The sequence below is a fragment of the Protobothrops mucrosquamatus genome, unplaced genomic scaffold (genome assembly GCF_001527695.2).
Source record: "Protobothrops mucrosquamatus isolate PMUCROS unplaced genomic scaffold, P.Mucros_1.0 scaffold_162, whole genome shotgun sequence".
In the NCBI taxonomy this organism is placed as follows: domain Eukaryota; kingdom Metazoa; phylum Chordata; class Lepidosauria; order Squamata; family Viperidae; genus Protobothrops; species Protobothrops mucrosquamatus.
In genome coordinates, this window is record NW_015386238.1 from 167,197 (window position 1) to 186,682 (window position 19,486).

The 19,486-nt window shown below is 38.0% G+C and overlaps 1 long non-coding RNA gene across 1 annotated transcript; it reads right to left on the reverse strand.

The window, feature by feature from the left end:
* Nucleotides 1–1,461: 1,461 nt before the first annotated feature.
* LOC107292160 lies at nucleotides 1,462–4,710 on the reverse strand. The gene is made up of 3 exons (XR_001548987.1): nucleotides 4,628–4,710; nucleotides 2,372–2,414; nucleotides 1,462–1,793 (listed from the first exon to the last, which is right to left on the reverse strand). It is a non-coding gene; the product is annotated as an uncharacterized LOC107292160 (long non-coding RNA).
* Nucleotides 4,711–19,486: the final 14,776 nt, after the last annotated feature.

Genomic DNA, 19,486 nt, shown 5'->3' on the forward strand with positions numbered 1-19,486 from the left:
ACGTGATCCCTTCTATCTTAATCCAGGTAATTTACCTTAAGTCTCCAGTGATCTCTTCCTTCAAGGAAGCCAAACCTAAGTAACTGCTGTGCCAAACCTAAGTAACTGTCTTATTGCTCAAGAAAACAGGGCACATTTCCAGCATGAACACTGTAATTGTACTCGCTTAGAGATAAACTGCAAGCTGGCAGCCCAGAGCCAAAATATAGAAACCATCCTCTACCAAAATGAATTTGAGGCTCCAGCAGCTTGCAGTTAAGAATGAAGGCCAACTGACAACAGCAAAGCCAGGAACAAACAGAGGCCTCAATAACTTAGTAAGAACTATAAGATGAGCTTCAGCAATTCTGGAGATTTCCCAAGTACAGCTGATACAAAGGTGGGGGGCTTTGCTTGTTCAACCATCCTATGGAAATCAAGTCTAGTTCAGAAGCCCTCTTGGTCTCAAGGTCTGGAATTAGCTACACAGACATATGAATGGTAATAATTTGCATCTAGCAGTAGCAGAGAAATAAGATATTTGGCCTATCAGGAGCTGAGTAACATGCTACGCAGAAAGTCCCACAAAAGGAAAACGGCTATGCAGGAACCGGGCAAGAGAAGTACATGAGATTTCTCAAAAAGATTATATGTAAGACAATGAATAAGCTGGTACAAATGTATGTGAGTAAATAAATTCTAGTGTTACAAGACTTCGGTCTCTGATGATCCATTCAAATCCAGAGAAATGCTATCTCTGGAACTTCTCCCGCTAAAAGAGAAAAGTTGTGTGCCGCTAGAGGCATTTCTACAATCACAGAGGAAGAAGTTCCAGGAGCAGCACTTAAGCAATTTACAATAACTTACCCAACCTGGCAGCCTCCAGAGCAGTTTGGTTGAATGAAACTCTGAAAATATGGATTTCATAGATCAGCAACTGTTCACATTTCCCAGGATATTATAGTTGTGTGGATCAGGATGCAATAGGAATCTTTAAAAGAAGAACCCTCAGCACTTCACTAAACTATCATTCTAGGGTTATGGTGGGGGAAATCCAGACCATTAAAATAGCATAAAACCCACGTACACTTGGCAGTATAGGCAGAACCTGCATTCCCAGGACTTGGCTTAAATTCACTCTTATTTGACACTGACTGTAATTAGCAATGAGCAGCCTAATTAAACCCAAAATTGCTTAGTTTATTTTAGGCTCAAGTATATTTAAACTGCCCGAGACACAGTCTACTTCAGGGCACCTAATAATTAATTGTTACAACCTGATGTGTGCTTGTGGGTCAATTCTACTGAACTCTTAAGATTCTACAAGATTGGAACACAAGCACTGCACTGTGAATTACCTTTAAGCATGTTGATGATGATGGTTATGTACCATCGTTTTTGACTCCTATTGACCATGCAGATAGATTTTCTTCATGGCTTTAAGCATTAAAAAATGGAAAAATAAACGTGTCTTACCTACTTTCGTTGTAGTTAGGTTTCCAGCACACCAGTACTGGTGTCTCTCTCTGCTTTAAAATTATTCACTTACATGCAGTAAAAGAAAGGCGATACCTCCAAAGATATCCTTTATTGGAAAATCTGAAGCAGGTTCCATATAAATTATATAGCTGCCTCCCCCCAAATAAATGTCCTGCCCACATCGTCCCCCTTCATTTGACTGAACATGAAAGGTCAGTGAAGAAAAGAGCATTTTTTTAAAGCAAATCATAAAAATAATCCAAGCCTTGGCCCAATTCCCAGATAGCGATTCCTGTGCCCAGTTGCTTTGCAAGTTCTAACCGCAGTTGAATGGACTGCAAAACACAAGAGAAACATTATGGATTATTAATTTTGCTGAATCTACTCTTTAGAAATTGATTGATGATTTGGGGGGAGAGGTTCACAGAAACAAAAAAAAAAATCACATATCATAAACAGCTTTCATTTATTATCAGTACAACCCATTAAATGAGCTACAACTTCTATAAATTGCCAGTTAATAATCTGACAATTTATTCCTCGACAGAGGGAATGTAGCTACTCTATTTTACTAATAAACATACTGGCCTTGGAGCATGAGTAAAATAGCTTCATGTTTTGAATAGAGATGCATACATCTGTCAGTTTTGGCATCTTCCTGTTTATTTTTTTTCCTCTTAAGTTTGTTCTGTTCCAATTCCACACGGACTGATTATACTTTTTAAAAAGTTTTCAACCATACATATTTCTGTATATACGTTTCCCGTCATATGCATTTTATGCTCCGAGAGCTGCATCACAAAATAATGAGAATTTAGAAGTGCAGTGAATAAAATGTTATCAAAATGCAAACTAAATTCTCTCCAGTTCTTAGTTATGATGCACCCACTCCATTAAAATTAGATAAGTATACCTTCAAAGTTGGGTAGAAGACTATATGCTTGTTTCCTTTACTTCTGTAGGAGGCACAAGGAAAAAAGAGAGAGAAAGAAATAGTGTAGTTGATATACCATTATATAGAATGATACTCTTGTGACAAATACATCTGCTATTTTCCCCCTGCAATATATTTATTTCCATAGAGCAGGGCTTTTCAACCTTTTCATCCATTGTGCCACTTTTAGGATATAACAACATCCGAGTACCACCAGTCGCCTAGCAAGGTGTCAAAAACTTGACCAAAAAAAAAAAAAGGAAAAAAAGCGATAAAATACAGGTAGTCCTCGACTTACAAGAGTTCGCTTAGTGACTGTTCAAAGTTACAATGGCACTGAAAAAAGTGCCCCCCAAGCCACAGCCGAGCAAGACACCTCCGAGGTTTTCATTGTAAGCATTTCTGTTGAGGATTGGCAGTGGGAATGGGATGGGGGATGTTTGGTTTTTATTCCCCCCGTCTGCTGGGTGGTTGCAGCAGGTTTTGGTCACTTCACATGACCCTGGGACACTGTGACCGTCATAAATATGAATCAGTTGCCAAGCATCTGAATGTAAATCACAAGACCCTGGAGATGCTGCAACATGCCAGCTCATCGGTGCTTCTTCTGGGCTCAGCAGAAGTGCCAGGATCAGTGCTGCTTTCCAGCTGATTGGTGCTTCTTCAGGGCTCAGCAGAAGCACCAGGATCAGCGCTGAGCTCCAGCTGGAGCCTGGTGCTGATCCTGGCGCTTCTGCTGAGCCCTGACAGCCCTGCAGCTCCAGCCATCTCTCGATCAGGCTTGTGCTGCCACTGGTTCAGCTCATTCCCCTCCCCCCGCTACCACTTTTCTAGGATGGTCACGTACCACCTGCCAGGTGCCAATGTACCACAGGTGGTACCTGTACCACTGGTTGAAAAGCCCTGCCATAGAGGATAGGATTGGGGTTGGAGACTAAGTAAGCAACTGAGAAAGGAAAAAAGAACATGTTTGTGGGGACAACGTTTGTGGCTTGAGAACATCTTATAATTAGCAAAATAATTAACAATACGCTACTTTGGAAAGCTAAGTTAAATGCATAAGAAACTATTTTAACCCCATGTATGTGGTAGTGGATCTCTTAGTTTTTCTTTACTTAGCCTGGATTTCTTGATAAATTTTCCAGCTGAGATGTTTCTCAGATAAAGTACTTCAGCCTTTCCGATGGGAAAAGAATTGAAGGTATTCAAAACTTCCTCAAGCAAAATATCAAAAAGAAAAGAATTCGTTTTGCTTTAAAAACAAGTCAACATTTGTCTAAATCATTCTATTTGTTTAATATAGAATGGGAAAGGAGAGGAAATCGCCACTTGCAACCATCCAAGAAGGATGGGTATGGAATGCAAAGTTTTCTGAAAAAGTCAATCCTCATATTCCAGAGCACTGCTCAACATTGATTTTTTTGGCTCTTAGACCTTTAACATAGGGCCAGCCTACAATTTGTTCCCAAAATCTCATGTTGGGGCCAAATGGCAATGAAGAAAATAATGTATTTCAGCAGGGAAATGACATCAGATTTATTTATTTGACCACCCCTCTTAAGCACAACTCTGGGGTGGCTCACAACAACAATAAAATCCAGTAACTATAAGATGAGAAGCCATAAAAGCATAAAACAAAAAGAAAAACCTGGTGCCTGGTTATCCCTTTAGGATGCCCTAAAGTTTCAGATCTGGATCAAGAAACCAGTTTCAGATCTGGATCAAGAAACCAGTTTCAGATCTGGATCAAGAAACCATTCTGGACTGAGGTTTTTTCCTTGAAAAATAGGTTTGAGTTTAGTTCTCTTTTCTCGTAAAATAAAATGAGAATAAAGCAATATATCTTAATATAGCTTAAAGAAAGTTTTAAACCCAGTTGTCAACAAAAAGAGTTATTAAATGTCTTAACATCCAGCTCACACAAACAAATACAGCCACATATAATAATGGATTTGGATTAATATAAACAAGTGTTAGTACCTTCATCTACAATAAAACCATCTTATTGTTTTGTTACATGATCAACACATACTTAACATCTTACTGGTAAAGGTTCTGCTATTTATCCAATTTCTTAAAAACCAGTGTTTTTGTATTATTTGAAACTTTTAAAAGTAAACAAGATGTTTTATTTCTCTACCTTCAATCAAAAGATCATTCCTCCATGAATTTAGTTTGTTCAACAGCAGTTTTGCATTTATTGAATTTAATAAACAATAAATAATAGTAACTCACTTTTTATATTCCAAGTAGTGTTCAGCAATTTTTTCAGTCCAGACGAGTTTAGGTTTGTGCTCTTTTAATATTTCAATATATCTAAAAATGATTTTGCAAAAAAAAAAAAAAGGATGAACATTTTAGAATTCCAAGATTTTCCTGCTAGAATTTGTATAGTTATTTAATACTGGATAAAATCTTACAGCACGCAATATTGTATATAATGCATGCTGTTCCATTGCATTAGCGCTACCACATGGCTGCACATTCCAATCAACTCAGGAATAATTTATTATTTTTTTAAAAAAATATTACTCTGATTGTAAAAAAAAAAAAACACCTCTCTGTAGCATGGAAAACATTTTGGTATTTACTTCTCCTTTCATTAAATATCCTCTATTTCTGCAAATCCTTTTTATTTGTCCTTTTCATAGTCCCATTTTAGCTTTTTTATTACTAAATGAAAAAGCATTGCAGTGTTTGAGCTATTTCCATAATCCTGTGGTTTTAGTTCAACACTGGGTAATATGTTTATCTAAGATCGTTATAAATTGCTACCTTATGCTCACACTGTCTAGCTGTAATAAAACCTAATGAATGATCTCTTCTTTCTTTTTAATTCCATGATGTTCTTCAAAGTGGATGGCCTTTATACTCTGCCCTCTATAGTATTAAAATGTCAGCAAATATTCTCTGAAGGTCAATAGCATTTGCTTACGACAAAATTTATCATTATTAATTTTCACATTCGCCTTTGTTTGAACTGTTACAGCTTTCTTTTTTTCTATCCTCTCTTTGGGAAGCTGAAGATTCACAATACTCTTGGTTCAAGAAGTGATGTTTTGAGAAATTGTGGAGTTTAATGAATGAATTAAAAACCTTACTCTAAAAATATATCTCTGTAAGGGGTTCTAGGTAAGCTAGGAAACGCCAAGAAAATATAGTGCACTGTTCGTATCTGGGGCTACCTAATGGTCAAAGCATCCTTGGCAGTGAAATTCAACTATAGGGGTGATCCCATTCCAGTCCTTCAAACTCAGAGCTAGGAGGAAAGCTTGAGCTGGTTATCCAAAGCTCTGACACAAGTGGTGACTTTGTCACAAAAGTGCTCTTTTTTTTTCTTCAAAAGGCAACTGGGCTGCTTTTTCCTTGAGAAGAAGAGGGAGTCAAGCTATTTTCCAAGGCGCCTGAAGGCAGGACGAGAAGCAACGGATGGAAACTGATCAAGGAGAGAAGCAACCTAGAACTAAGGAGAAACTTCCTAATGGAACAACCTGCCTCCAGAAGCGGTGAATGCTCCAACACTGGAAGTTTTTAAGAAGAGACTGGACAGCCATTTGTCTGAAATAGTGTAGGGTTCCTGCCTGAGCAGGGGGTTGGACTCGATGACCTCCAAGGTCCCTTCCAACTTTATTATTATTATTATTATTATTATTATTATTATTATTGTTGTTGTTGTTGTTGTTGTTGTTGTTGTTATTATTATTATTATTATAATAAAATGTTTTGCTTCTCCTAGAAGACACCGGTTGCCTTTTGAAGAAAAAAGCACCTTTGAGACAACTATAACCTGGATGACTGAGAATCTCCACAGACATTAAACTGTGGACTTTCCTCTCTTGAGCTGAAGGATGAGGCTGAGATTCATCATTAAGCTGTCCACATTCAAGGTGCTAGAAGAGTTCTAGAAGTGCACAGCTAATACTGCTTCTTGTTCCAAATTGTTTTTGCATTGCAAACTCAACCCTTCTCTTCAGAGGAACGACACACAGTACTGGGCAAATGGGGAGGAATCCTCCACCTAGTCTTTTGTTGTTGTTATTTTTTCTAATCTTTGAACTTTCAAGCTCAGATTTTGTTTTCATGTACCATTTCAAGGCATCACCACCCATAGAGAAAAAAATTCAGAGAAATCGTTTTGTTATTGAGGAGCAAAAGTTCTGGTTATCCAGACTGAGCAAATCTGCAGATCTCTCCTCGTTTTTACATGAACTACTTTTTATTCACTTCCTCTAATCATCCGTACAATCAACATAAGATACTGCACAGCAGAAATTTTCTACTTGTAATTACATTCAGAGCAATCAACTTTAACTGTATATTTTACTAAACTTCTCTTTCCATTCTAAAGAAAGTAAACTGATTTCCATCAAATAATAATCAGCTTCGCTCTTCCGAAATTTCAACTGATGCTATGAATGAAGAGCTTTCCAAAAGAAGATGAAAAGACTGCTGGCAATTAAAGAATTAATGAGTGAATGATCAGGAATGTTATTAGTTTATGTTATGTATTTACGCTCTCCTTTAAGGTGTTCACTTTGTTGTAAGATGCCTAGAACTGTTTGCTGAATCAGTAGCATACAAGTAAAGAAAACAAACAAAATGAAAGAAAAAAAAGTAAATTACTGGAATTCTATAAAGCCAATATCACAGGTTTCCATAGAATACAAATGAAGTAGTGTTTTGTACAACATGGTCAATTTAACAGAACATGTAACAAATTTATACCATGCTTATCACAATAAGAATACTGTAAATCTTGAATTGACTGTCTTCACTCCATAATTAAATCTATCTATCTATCTATCTATCTATCTATCTATCTATCTATCTATCTATCTATCTATCTATCTATCTATCTATCTATCTATCTATCTATCTATCTAGGATTGAGATTATAGAAGGAAACCCATCTTTTACTTGAAAGCAAGCCATGTTTCTGTTTCTGACATTACTCTTGAAACCACTTCCTTCTGCTGTTTCAAGGAAAGAACAGATTAAAGATATATGCCTTATTCAGCCTCTGCCACCTCTGCAATCTACTTATCAGACTCCAGAGCACAGATCAATGTCTTTAGGGAGGGAGGGTTACACTGAAGAAAAAAACTGTTTCCCATCTTCACACATACATTAAGGAATTGCCTCCAATGAAAAAGAGACAGTAGCAAAGCTCATTGACAGCTTACTATGATGTTGACAAGAATTTCTTAATCTGGGCCAGTCATCCTAGATTTTCCAGAATCTGAACTTGAGATGACTCAATGATAAACACTTTATCTTGCCTTGCATAAGTATGTCTATTATCACTTAGCCTGTAAATTCATAGACCCGGGATAGACACAAATTAGCTTGGGNTGTCTTGAGGGCGCGACGGAAGGTAAGGAGATCCGGAATTATCCGGATCTCGGGGGGTAGTTCATTCCAGAGGGTAGGGGCACCCACAGAGAAGGCCCTCCCCCTGGGGGTCGCCAGCCGACACTGCTTGGCCGACGGCACCCTGAGGAGACCCACTCTGTGGGAGCGTACCGGTCTGTGGGAAGGAATCTGCGGCAGAGCTACAACTTCTATAAATTGCCAGTTAATAATCTGACAATTTATTCCTCGACAGAGGGAATGTAGCTACTCTATTTTACTAATAAACATACTGGCCTTGGAGCATGAGTAAAATAGCTTCATGTTTTGAATAGAGATGCATACATCTGTCAGTTTTGGCATCTTCCTGTTTATTTTTTTTCCTCTTAAGTTTGTTCTGTTCCAATTCCACACGGACTGATTATACTTTTTAAAAAGTTTTCAACCATACATATTTCTGTATATACGTTTCCCGTCATATGCATTTTATGCTCCGAGAGCTGCATCACAAAATAATGAGAATTTAGAAGTGCAGTGGATAAAATGTTACCAAAATGCAAACTAAATTCTCTCCAGTTCTTAGTTATGATGCACCCACTCCATTAAAATTAGATAAGTATACCTTCAAAGTTGGGTAGAAGACTATATGCTTGTTTCCTTTACTTCTGTAGGAGGCACAAGGAAAAAAGAGAGAGAAAGAAATAGTGTAGTTAATATACCATTATATAGAATGATACTCTTGTGACAAATACATCTGCTATTTTCCCCCTGCAATATATTTATTTCCATAGAGCAGGGCTTTTCAACCTTTTCATCCATTGTGCCACTTTTAGGATATAACAACATCCGAGTACCACCAGTCGCCTAGCAAGGTGTCAAAAACTTGACCAAAAAAAAAATAAAGGAAAAAAAGCAATAAAATACAGGTAGTCTTCGACTTACAAGAGTTCGCGTAGTGACTGTTCAAAGTTACAATGGCACCGAAAAAAGTGCCCCCCAAGCCACAGCCGAGCAAGACACCTCCGAGGTTTTCATTGTGAGCATTTCTGTTGAGGATTGGCAGTGGGAATGGGATGGGGGATGTTTGGTTTTTATTCCCCCCGTCTGCTGGGTGGTTGCAGCAGGTTTTGGTCACTTCACATGACCCTGGGACACTGTGACCGTCATAAATATGAATCAGTTGCCAAGCATCTGAATGTAAATCACAAGACCCTGGAGATGCTGCAACATGCCAGCTCATCGGTGCTTCTTCTGGGCTCAGCAGAAGTGCCAGGAGCAGTGCTGCTTTCCAGCTGATTGGTGCTTCTTCAGGGCTCAGCAGAAGCACAAGGATCAGCGCCGAGCTCCAGCTGGAGCCTGGTGCTGATCCTGGCGCTTCTGCTGAGCCCTGACAGCCCTGCAGCTCCAGCCATCTCTCGATCAGGCTTGTGCTGCCACCGGTTCAGCTCATTCCCCTCCCCCCGCTACCACTTTTCTAGGATGGTCACGTACCACCTGCCAGGTGCCAATGTACCACAGGTGGTACCTGTACCACTGGTTGAAAAGCCCTGCCATAGAGGATAGGATTGGGGTTGGAGACTAAGTAAGCAATTGAGAAAGGAAAAAAGAACATGTTTGTGGGGACAATGTTTGTGGCTTGAGAACATCTTATAATTAGCAAAATAATTAACAATACGCTACTTTGGAAAGCTAAGTTAAATGCATAAGAAACTATTTTAACCCCATGTATGTGGTAGTGGATCTCTTAGTTTTTCTTTATTTAGCCTGGATTTCTTGATAAATTTTCCAGCTGAGATGTTTCTCAGATAAAGTACTTCAGCCTTTCCGATGGGAAAAGGATTGAAGGTATTCAAAATGTCCTCAAGCAAAATATCAAAAAGAAAAGAATTCATTTTGCTTTAAAAACAAGTCAACATTTGTCTAAACCATTCTATTTCTTTAATATAGAATGGGAAAGGAGAGGAAATCGCCACTTACAACCATCCAAGAAGGATGGGTATGAAATGCAAAGTTTTCTGAAAAAGTCAATCCTCATATTCCAGAGCACTGCTCAACATTGATTTTTTGGCTCTTAGACCTTTAACATAGGGCCAGCCTACAATTTGTTCCCAAAATCTCATGTTGGGGCCAAATGGCAATGAAGAAAATAATGTATTTCAGCAGGGAAATGACATCAGATTTATTTATTTGACCACCCCTCTTAAGCACAACTCTGGGGTGGCTCACAACAACAATAAAATCCAGTAACTATAAGATGAGAAGCCATAAAAGCATAAAACAAAAAGAAAAACCTGGTGCCTGGTTATCCCTTTAGGATGCCCTAAAGTTTCAGATCTGGATCAAGAAACCATTCTGGACTGAGGTTTTTTTCCTTGAAAAATAGGTTTGAGTTTAGTTCTCTTTTCTCATAAAATAAAATGAGAATAAAGCAATATATCTTAATATAGCTTAAAGAAAGTTTTAAATCCAGTTGTCAACAAAAAGAGTTATTAAATGTCTTAACATCCAGCTCACACAAACAAATACAGCCACATATAATAATGGATTTGGAGTAATATAAACAAGTGTTAGTACCTTCATCTACAATAAAACCATCTTATTGTTTTGTTACATGATCAACACATACTTAACATCTTACTGGTAAAGGTTCTGCTATTTATCCAATTTCTTAAAAACCAATGTTTTTGTATTATTTGAAACTTTTAAAAGTAAACAAGATGTTTTATTTCTCTACCTTCAATCAAAAGATCATTCCTCCATGAATTTAGTTTGTTCAACAGCAGTTCTGCATTTATTGAATTTAATGAACAATAAATAATGGTAACTCACTTTTTATATTCCAAGTAGTGTTCAGCAATTTTTTCAGTCCAGACAAGTTTAGGCTTGTGCTCTTTTAATATTTCAATATATCTAAAAATGATTTTGCAAAAAAAAAAAAAAAAAAAAAAAAAGGATGAACATTTTAGAATTCAAAGATTATCCTGCTAGAATTTGTATAGTTATTTAATACTGGATAAAATCTTACAGCACGCAATATTGTATATAATGCATGCTGTTCCATTGCATTAGCGCTACCACATGGCTGCACATTCCAATCAACTCAGGAATAATTTATTATTTTTTAAAAAAAATATTACTCTGATTGTAAAAAAAAAACACCTCTCTGTAGCATGGAAAACATTTTGGTATTTACTTCTCCTTTCATTAAATATCCTCTATTTCTGCAAATCCTTTTTATTTGTCCTTTTCATAGTCCCATTTTAGCTTTTTTTATTACTAAATGAAAAAGCATTGCAGTGTTTGAGCTATTTCCATAATCCTGTGGTTTTAGTTCAACACTGAGTAATATGTTTATCTAAGATCGTTATAAATTGCTACCTTATGCTCACACTGTCTAGCTGTAATAAAACCTAATGAATGATCTCTTCTTTCTTTTTAATTCCATGATGTTCTTCAAAGTGGATGGCCTTTATACTCTGCCCTCTATAGTATTAAAATGTCAGCAAATATTCTCTGAAGGTCAATAGCATTTGCTTACGACAAAATTTATCATTATTAATTTTCACATTCGCCTTTGTTTGAACTGTTACAGCTTTCTTTTTTTCTATCCTCTCTTTGGGAAGTTGAAGATTCACAATACTCTTGGTTCAAGAAGCAATGTTTTGAGAAATTGTGGAGTTTAATGAATGAATTAAAAACCTTACTCTAAAAATATATCTCTGTAAGGGGTTCTAGGTAAGCTAGGAAACGCCAAGAAAATATAGTGCACTGTTCGTATCTGGGGCTACCTAATGGTCAAAGCATCCTTGGCAGTGAAATTCAACTATAGGGGTGATCCCATTCCAATCCTTCAAACCTCAGAGCTGGGAGGAAAGCTTGAGCTGGTTATCCAAAGCTCTGACACAAGTGGTGACTTTGTCGCAAAAGTGCTCTTTTTTTTTCTTCAAAAGGCAACTGGGCTGCTTTTTCCTTGAGAAGAAGAGGGAGTCAAGCTATTCTCCAAGGCGCCTGAAGGCAGGACGAGAAGCAATGGATGGAAACTGATCAAGGAGAGAAGCAACTATTCCGGAACATGCAATACAAGGAATAATAAGGGGAGTAAAATTACAAGGTATTGTTTATAAAGAGCTACTTAGGTTAAGAGGACAGGACTGGCAAATTAAATCATTGGAAGAGTTAAAACAGGATAAGGTACTCCAGTCCTGGTTGTTACATCTTCAACTTGTTGAGAGATGGCATATAGACCGAAAATTGGGTTTAATGGTAGAAGATGTGAACTTGATAAAACAGATTAAAGATCAAAGTAGAGCCCATATTAGGAGAATATATAGTGTTTTGATAGAATTTGATTCGGAAATGGAATTGGTTAAAGATTGTATGATTAAATGGGCTCAAAATATCCAAGAACCAATTAAATTGGAAACTTGGGAGAAAATTTGGGTAAGAAATGTCAAGTTCACTCAAGCACAGAATTTAAGGGAAAATTTCTATAAAATGTTTTATAGATGGCATTTAGATCCTCAAAAATTGTCTTGCATGTACCCGAATCTGCAACCAAAATGTTGGAGATGTGGTAGTATGGATGCTACTTATTATCACATCTGGTGGACATGTAGGGATGTTAAAGCTTTTTGGATTATGATTTGGTGGAATATTCAACAGATTTTTAAGAAAAAGATAAAATTTACACCGCAGTTATTTCTATTGGGTATCATGGATAATTTGGATCAAAAAGAAATGACACTGATGTTGTACTGTATAACAGCAGCAAGGACATTGGTTGCTCAAAATTGGAAAAAAAAGATATTACCAACCATGGATGATTGGAGACAGAAAGTATCATATTTTGCAGAGATGGCAAAAATATCCGCGTACCTGAAGGATCATTCTCAGGATAAATTTATCTCAATGTGGAGAAGTTGGATAGATTATATTCAGAGAAAGTATGAACTGAAAAATTATTATGTAGCTTTTGATTAAAAACTTAGAATAAAAATAGGTATATTATATAACATAACTTAAAAAATTTTTTTTCTTTTGTTATATTTTAATGTTATTTTAGAGTCACAGAAACTTTGTACTAGTGTGTAGTAATAATGAGTAGTTTTGATTAGATTTGAAAGATTATGTATGTATTTCCTAGATTAGCTTTGGGAAGTCCTGGGGGGGGAGGGGGAAAGGGGTAGGTTGGTATTATAGATTTGTATGTATACATATGTATGTTTTGTTTTTTTTAAGGAGGTGTCCGGTGATACCCCAACTGCACTGGCGGGATGGTTGAGGGAGAAAGGGAGGTAGGCAAGAGGGAGGAAGGAGGAGTGGCGGTAGGATTGGAGGAGGAAGGTGTAGGTAAGTGAGAGGGTGGTGCGGGAGGGGGACACCGGACACCTCCGTGAATGTATTGATTGATGTTGATTCTTTTTTTGGTTGATACTGTGATAAAAAATTTATGTTTTTGTTTTTTAATGAAAAATTAATAAAAATTTATAAAAAAAAAAAAAAGGGAGAGAAGCAACTTAGAACTAAGGAGAAACTTCCTAATGGAACAACCTGCCTCCAGAAGCGGTGAACGCTCCAACACTGGAAGTTTTTAAGAAGAGTCTGGACAGCCATTTGTCTGAAATGGTGTAGGGTTCCTGCCTGAGCAGGGGGTTGGACTCAATGACCTCAATGTCCCTTCCAACATCATCATCATCATCATCATCATAAAATGTTTTGCTTCTCGTAGAAGACACCAGTTGCCTTTTGAAGAAAAAAGCACCTTTGAGACAACTATAACCTGGATGACTGAGAATCTCCACAGACATTAAGCTGTGGACTTTCCTCTCGAGCTGAAGGATGAGGCTGAGATTCGTCATTAAGCTGTCCACATTCAAGGTGCTAGAAGAGTTCTAGAAGTGCACAGCTAATACTGCTTCTTGTTCCAAATTGTTTTTGCATTGCAAACTCAACCCTTCTCTTCAGAGGAACGACACATGGTACTGCGCAAATGGGGAGGAATCTTCCACCTAGCCTTTTTTTGTTGTTATTTTTTCTAATCTTTGAACTTTCAAGCTCAGATTTTGTTTTCATGTACTATTTCAAAGCATCACCACCCATAGAGAAAAAAATTCAGAGAAATCGTTTTGTTATTGAGGACCAAAAGTTCTGGTTATCCGGACTGAGCAAATCTGCAGATCTCTCCTCGTTTTTACATGAACTACTTTTTATTCACTTCCTCTAATCATCCGTACAATCAACATAAGATACTGCACAGCAGAAATTTTCTACTTGTAATTACATTCAGAGCAATCAACTTTAACTGTATATTTTACTAAACTTCTCTTTCCATTCTAAAGAAAGTAAACTGATTTCCATCAAATAATAATCAGCTTCGCTCTTCCGAAATTTCAACTGATGCTATGAATGTTTGCAGAAGTGGAAAACTGCAGGTTTTTTTTTTTAATATACATTGCAGCAGCCCCTTCCCCCTCCCTCTCAGGATTGTAGCAGGCTGCAGCACAAGCAATGGGAAGGCAGCCTGACATGTTTGTTTTGTGAAAGAATGAAAAGCTTTCCAAAAGAAGATGAAAAGACTGCTGGCAATTAAAGAATGAATGAGTGAATGATCAGGAATGTTATTACTTTATGTTATGTATTTACGCTCTCCTTTAAGGTGTTCACTTTGTTGTAAGATGCCTAGAACTGTTTGCTGAATCAGTAGCATACAAGTAAAGAAAACAAACAAAATGAAACAAAAAAAAGTTAATTACTGGAATTCTATAAAGCCAATATCACAGGTTTCCAAAGAATACAAATGAAGTAGTGTTTTGTACAACATGGTCAATTTAACAGAACATGTAACAAATTTATACCATGCTTATCACAATAAGAATACTGTAAATCTTTATAAAATTTTCAATAATAAAAAAAAGAATACTGTAAATCTTGAATTGACTGTCTTCACTCCATAATTAAATCTATCTATCTATCTATATTAAAATCAGTGAGCAAACACGAGCACCAGGGAATATGGTAAAATAATTTAATATTAAAATACTAATTAAAACACCAATTAAAAAATGCCTAGCTTTCGTCAGCTATCTGCTGACGTCCTCAGGGCTCAAAATGTCAGTCCATGGGAGATTCACTTTTATAGTTTGACCAGCGTGTGCGCACGGCTCCTTGACCTCGTTATTGGGCCGGCCATGACTAGGCACGTTCCTGACGCCAGTTCCTTGGCAACAGCTTCCTCCCTCCCGCACCTCTCATTCGCACAGCTATCATCAGGGAATTCTTCTTTTTTAGAGCTAGATGTCAATGGGAGATCTCCTTTCACACACCCAGATCCATCTCCTGTTTTCCTTTCACACCCTCTCCCCTGGGTCCTTTCCAATACCGCTCCACACCTCTTTGTCCATAGTCGAGTACATGTCGCGCCAACTCGCTTTCCAACATCTCCTCCCCTCTCCCCGTCCTCTTTTTTGATGGTACAGCCTCCTATTTTCTTATCTCCCCCCTTTTTTGTTCCGATGTAATTATCATTGCAAATGCAATGATAATTTATCTATCTATCTATCTATCTATCTATCTATCTATCTATCTATCTATCTATCTATCTATCTATCTATCTATCTATCTATCTATCTATCTATCTATCTAGGATTGAGATTATAGAAGGAAACCCATCTTTTACTTGAAAGCAAGCCATGTTTCTGTTTCTGACATTACTCTTGAAACCACTTCCTTCTGCTATTTCAAGGAAAGAACAGATTAAAGATATATGCCTTATTCAGCCTCTGCCACCTCTGCAATCTACTTATCAGACTCCAGAGCACAGATCAATGTCTTTAGGGAGGGAGGGTTACACTGAAGAAAAAAACTGTTTCCCATCTTCACTCATACATTAAGGAATTGCCTCCAATGAAAACCTCTGTCATCGTTTCGAGTAACTGTCGAATGATACTACAACTGTTCTTAAAGAATTAGACCCGGTCAGTAGGATCTAAAAGGTCTTAGACTTGAACTCTACTGAGTTACTATTTGTGAAATAGAACGGAACGTATTCATACAGATAATAGTGAATCGGACATTTAAGTATCTGGGCCCTATCTGTGTTTAATCGAACCCAACAGGCATTTATTTTATTGTTATTACAGGAGTAAGCTATTATTATTAGAGGAAAGTAACATAAAATTATCGTATGTGCAATATTTCACCGAGTATGTAACTGCACAGGTAAGATGTGCCTGCTGAGGGAAGAAGGCAGCTCTGGAGACGCCATTAGTTCTCCACAGAGACAAGAAATATGATGGCAGATGTGGGTAATAGAAAAACAATCTAAGCAGGTAAGAGGCTGTTCCTTTTTATAGACAGACATGATTCCCAGAGTGAATTTTATAAGCATCTTTTAGCCCTTCAGTCTGGATCTGGTGCTGTTAAATATCAAGTCATTAAAAAAACCTCTCCAGCATCAGAGCTGGTTGGGGCTTATGGGAATTTCCTTTTTCTATTGGAAGATTAAAGTGGAAGATATTCTCTAAGTTTAGACAGAGAAGAAATGTCTGAGAGCAGATAGCTGTATAATTTACAAGGGGAAGAAGGCCGCTTTAAACAAAGAAATATACACACATGTACTTCTATACATACGTGCTTTCTTATTATGTTATGTGATTCTTCTTTCTTATTATGTTATGTGATTAGTGCAGAGGCACTAATCTTTATAATGGATTTTGGAAACACCTCCTCCTCTTTACAAGTCTTATCATGCTTCGGTTTTGATTTCACACAGTTACTCTGATTTATTTATATTGATTAGAGATGAAGACACAGAGTTAGCAAAAAAAAAGGAACAACGCTCCTATTTAAATATTTGACCCAAAGAAAATTACTAATCCAGCCAGATCCATAAAACGGCACACACTCTAATGCATTTAGAATGAAAGGCAGGGCCCATAAGATAAAGGATTTATTATTGTTGGATGGCACAATTTATACAAGATGCTTTTTTTTTTTTTTTTGCTGGATGTGAAAAATGTTCAAGTTCTGTAACATTCCAGGAAGTCAGTAATTGACACAGTAATTTAATAACTATGCATGAGTTCAATTCTCAGCAATGAATTCAATGGAAAATATTTCAATATAATTTTATGGCGACCAAAGGTGAAACACGCAGGCCTGTATTTTCAGCTCTCATCCATTTTTTTTCTTTTTCTTTTTCTGGCAACTTTTATATCTTCCTCCCAACTATTTAATGGCTCAGTAATAGGGGATTGGGGGAAATAAACATATAAAAAAGAAACTGATGCCACATTGTTGATAAAGTGATGTCAGATGCCACCTATGTTTTTGTTTCCTCAAATAATCCTGGGATTATTCTTTAACAAATTCCCTTAGAATTCTTAGGGCTAATTTACACCTCCCTTCAGGGCCATCCATAAGTAATTTAAAAAAAAAAAATCAAGATGGGAGACACAATGTAGAAAGGGAGTGAGGCATCACACATAACAAGGGGGTAAAGTTTCAACCATGTGGTCGTGGCCATTGCTGTGGCATTTTTGAGACCCCCCATAGATGCCCCTGCCTAGTCTGCAGATCATCAACTGAAAAGCAACACACCCTGCTATATTTACTTCTTAAATACCTACTTCAGTATTAAAACAGTTGACTTGTATGCTGCATATCAGTGTTTCTCAATCTTGGCATGTTGTTGAAGATGTGTAGAATTCAACTCCCAAAATGCTGGTTGGGGGAATCTGGCAAGTTGAAGTCCACATATCTTCAAGTTGCCAAGATTGAGAAACACTATGACCATGTTTGAGCCCAAAATTTCTGTTGCTAAGCAAGACCGTTGTTAAGTGAGTTTTGCTCCTTTCTTGCCACAGCTGTTAAGCGAATCACTGCAATTGTAAGTAACATGGTTGTTAAGTGAATCTGGCTTCCTCAATGACTTTGTCAGAAGGTTGCAAAAGATGATCACGTGAAACTGCAACTGTCATAAATATGAGTCAGTTGCCAAGTGTCTGAATTTGGATTATGTGATCTTGGGGATGCTGCAATGGTCACAAGTGTAAAAAATGCTTATAAGTCCCTTTTTTCACTGCCGTTGTGACTTTGAATGGTCACTAAACAAACTGTTATAAGATGAGGACTAGCTGCACTACCCCTCACAGAGGATTAACATTTGTTTCTTTCACTTTATATGTATCTTTAATACAAAGTATTCCTAAAAGCATGCAGTCTGGGTGGACAATTGTGAAACCTCTTTTTGTTAGAGATCGTCATTGGTTCCCCACTGTACAGGGACATCGTAATAAATAGTACAGTATATGACATTTAAGTTATTGAGTAAAACAGCTTGAAAATAACAACAGTTGCCCTTTCAGCAAACTAACTCAATGATTCAGAAGTTCCAGTAAAGAACAGGATTCAACACCGATCTGACAAAAGTACAATGTTTATCTAAATACTTAAGCAACAGTAATTTTTTAACCTAATCAATGGCCATACAATTATTGATCTTTATAGCCAAAGATTTTAAAGCACATATACAGCACTTGTGTCTTATCAGTATTCACACCTGAATTTCTTAGGATTTTTCCACCCATCCACCGTTTTCATGGTCTGATCCTTGCAAAGCAGTTTGAAACCAACTTGCAGTCCTCCTCGGTGCTACCAGTCTGAAAATGCAGGGAAGGAACCATGGCGGTGCAGCTGTTAGAATGCAACACTGTATTGCAGGCAAATTCTGCCCACAGCTTGGAGTTGGATCCTGACAGGGCTCAAGGTAGATTCAGCCTTCCATCCTTCCAAGGTTAGTAAAATGAAGACCCAGATTGTTGGGAGCAATGTGCTGACATTGTAAATGGCCCAGAGAGTGCTGTAAAGCAGGGGTCCCCAACCCCCGGGCCGTGGACCGGCATCGGGCTGTGGCATGCCAGAAACCGGTCCATGCAAACCCGTGAAGCCCCATCTGCGGGATGCAGGCAGCATGCGAAACCACACCCCCTCCGGTCTGCAGGAAAAACCTCTCTCCAAGGAACTGGTCCCTGGTGCCCAAAAGATTGGAGGACACCGCTGTAAAGCACTATGAAGTAGTATAAGCAGTAAGTCTAAGTCAGTGGTTCTCAACCTTTTTAATGCCGCGACCCCCAACCGGTCGTAAGTCGAGGACTAAACCAGTCGTAAGTCGAGGACTAAACCAGTCGTAAGTCAAGGACTAAACCGGTCGTAAGTCGAGGACTACCCAACCGGTTGTGAGTCGAGGACTTTCCCTGCCCGGGAGCGCCGTGCATGTGTGGTTCTGCCCCCTGCGCCGGCCGAGGCGTAGCTGGCAAGCGGCAGAGACGGAGCAGGCTGACCACCAGCTGGCCCAGCCCAAGGGAGGTAAGGCACCCGCCGGAAAAGGGGGAAAAATGGCGGACAGCCTTGCTTGGCGACCCCCGTGAAATGGTCGATCGACCCCAAATGGGGTCGCGACCCATAGGTTGAGAACCGCTGGTCTAAGTACTATTGCTATACAGCTAGTCCTCATTTAGCGACCACAACTGGGACTCACAACTCAATTGCTAAATGAAGCGGTTGCTAAGTAAAACTGCAATTGTGCTTAAGATCTTGTTTTAGCTTTCTTTTGTTTTGCAGACCTTTGAAGGCTGTAAATGAGAAAACTGATTGTAAAGTTACTTCCCCGTCACTGTTGAAACATTATTAAATGAGACAGTCACTAAACAAGGACTACCTGTGATCAATTCTCCCGAAAGCTGTGTA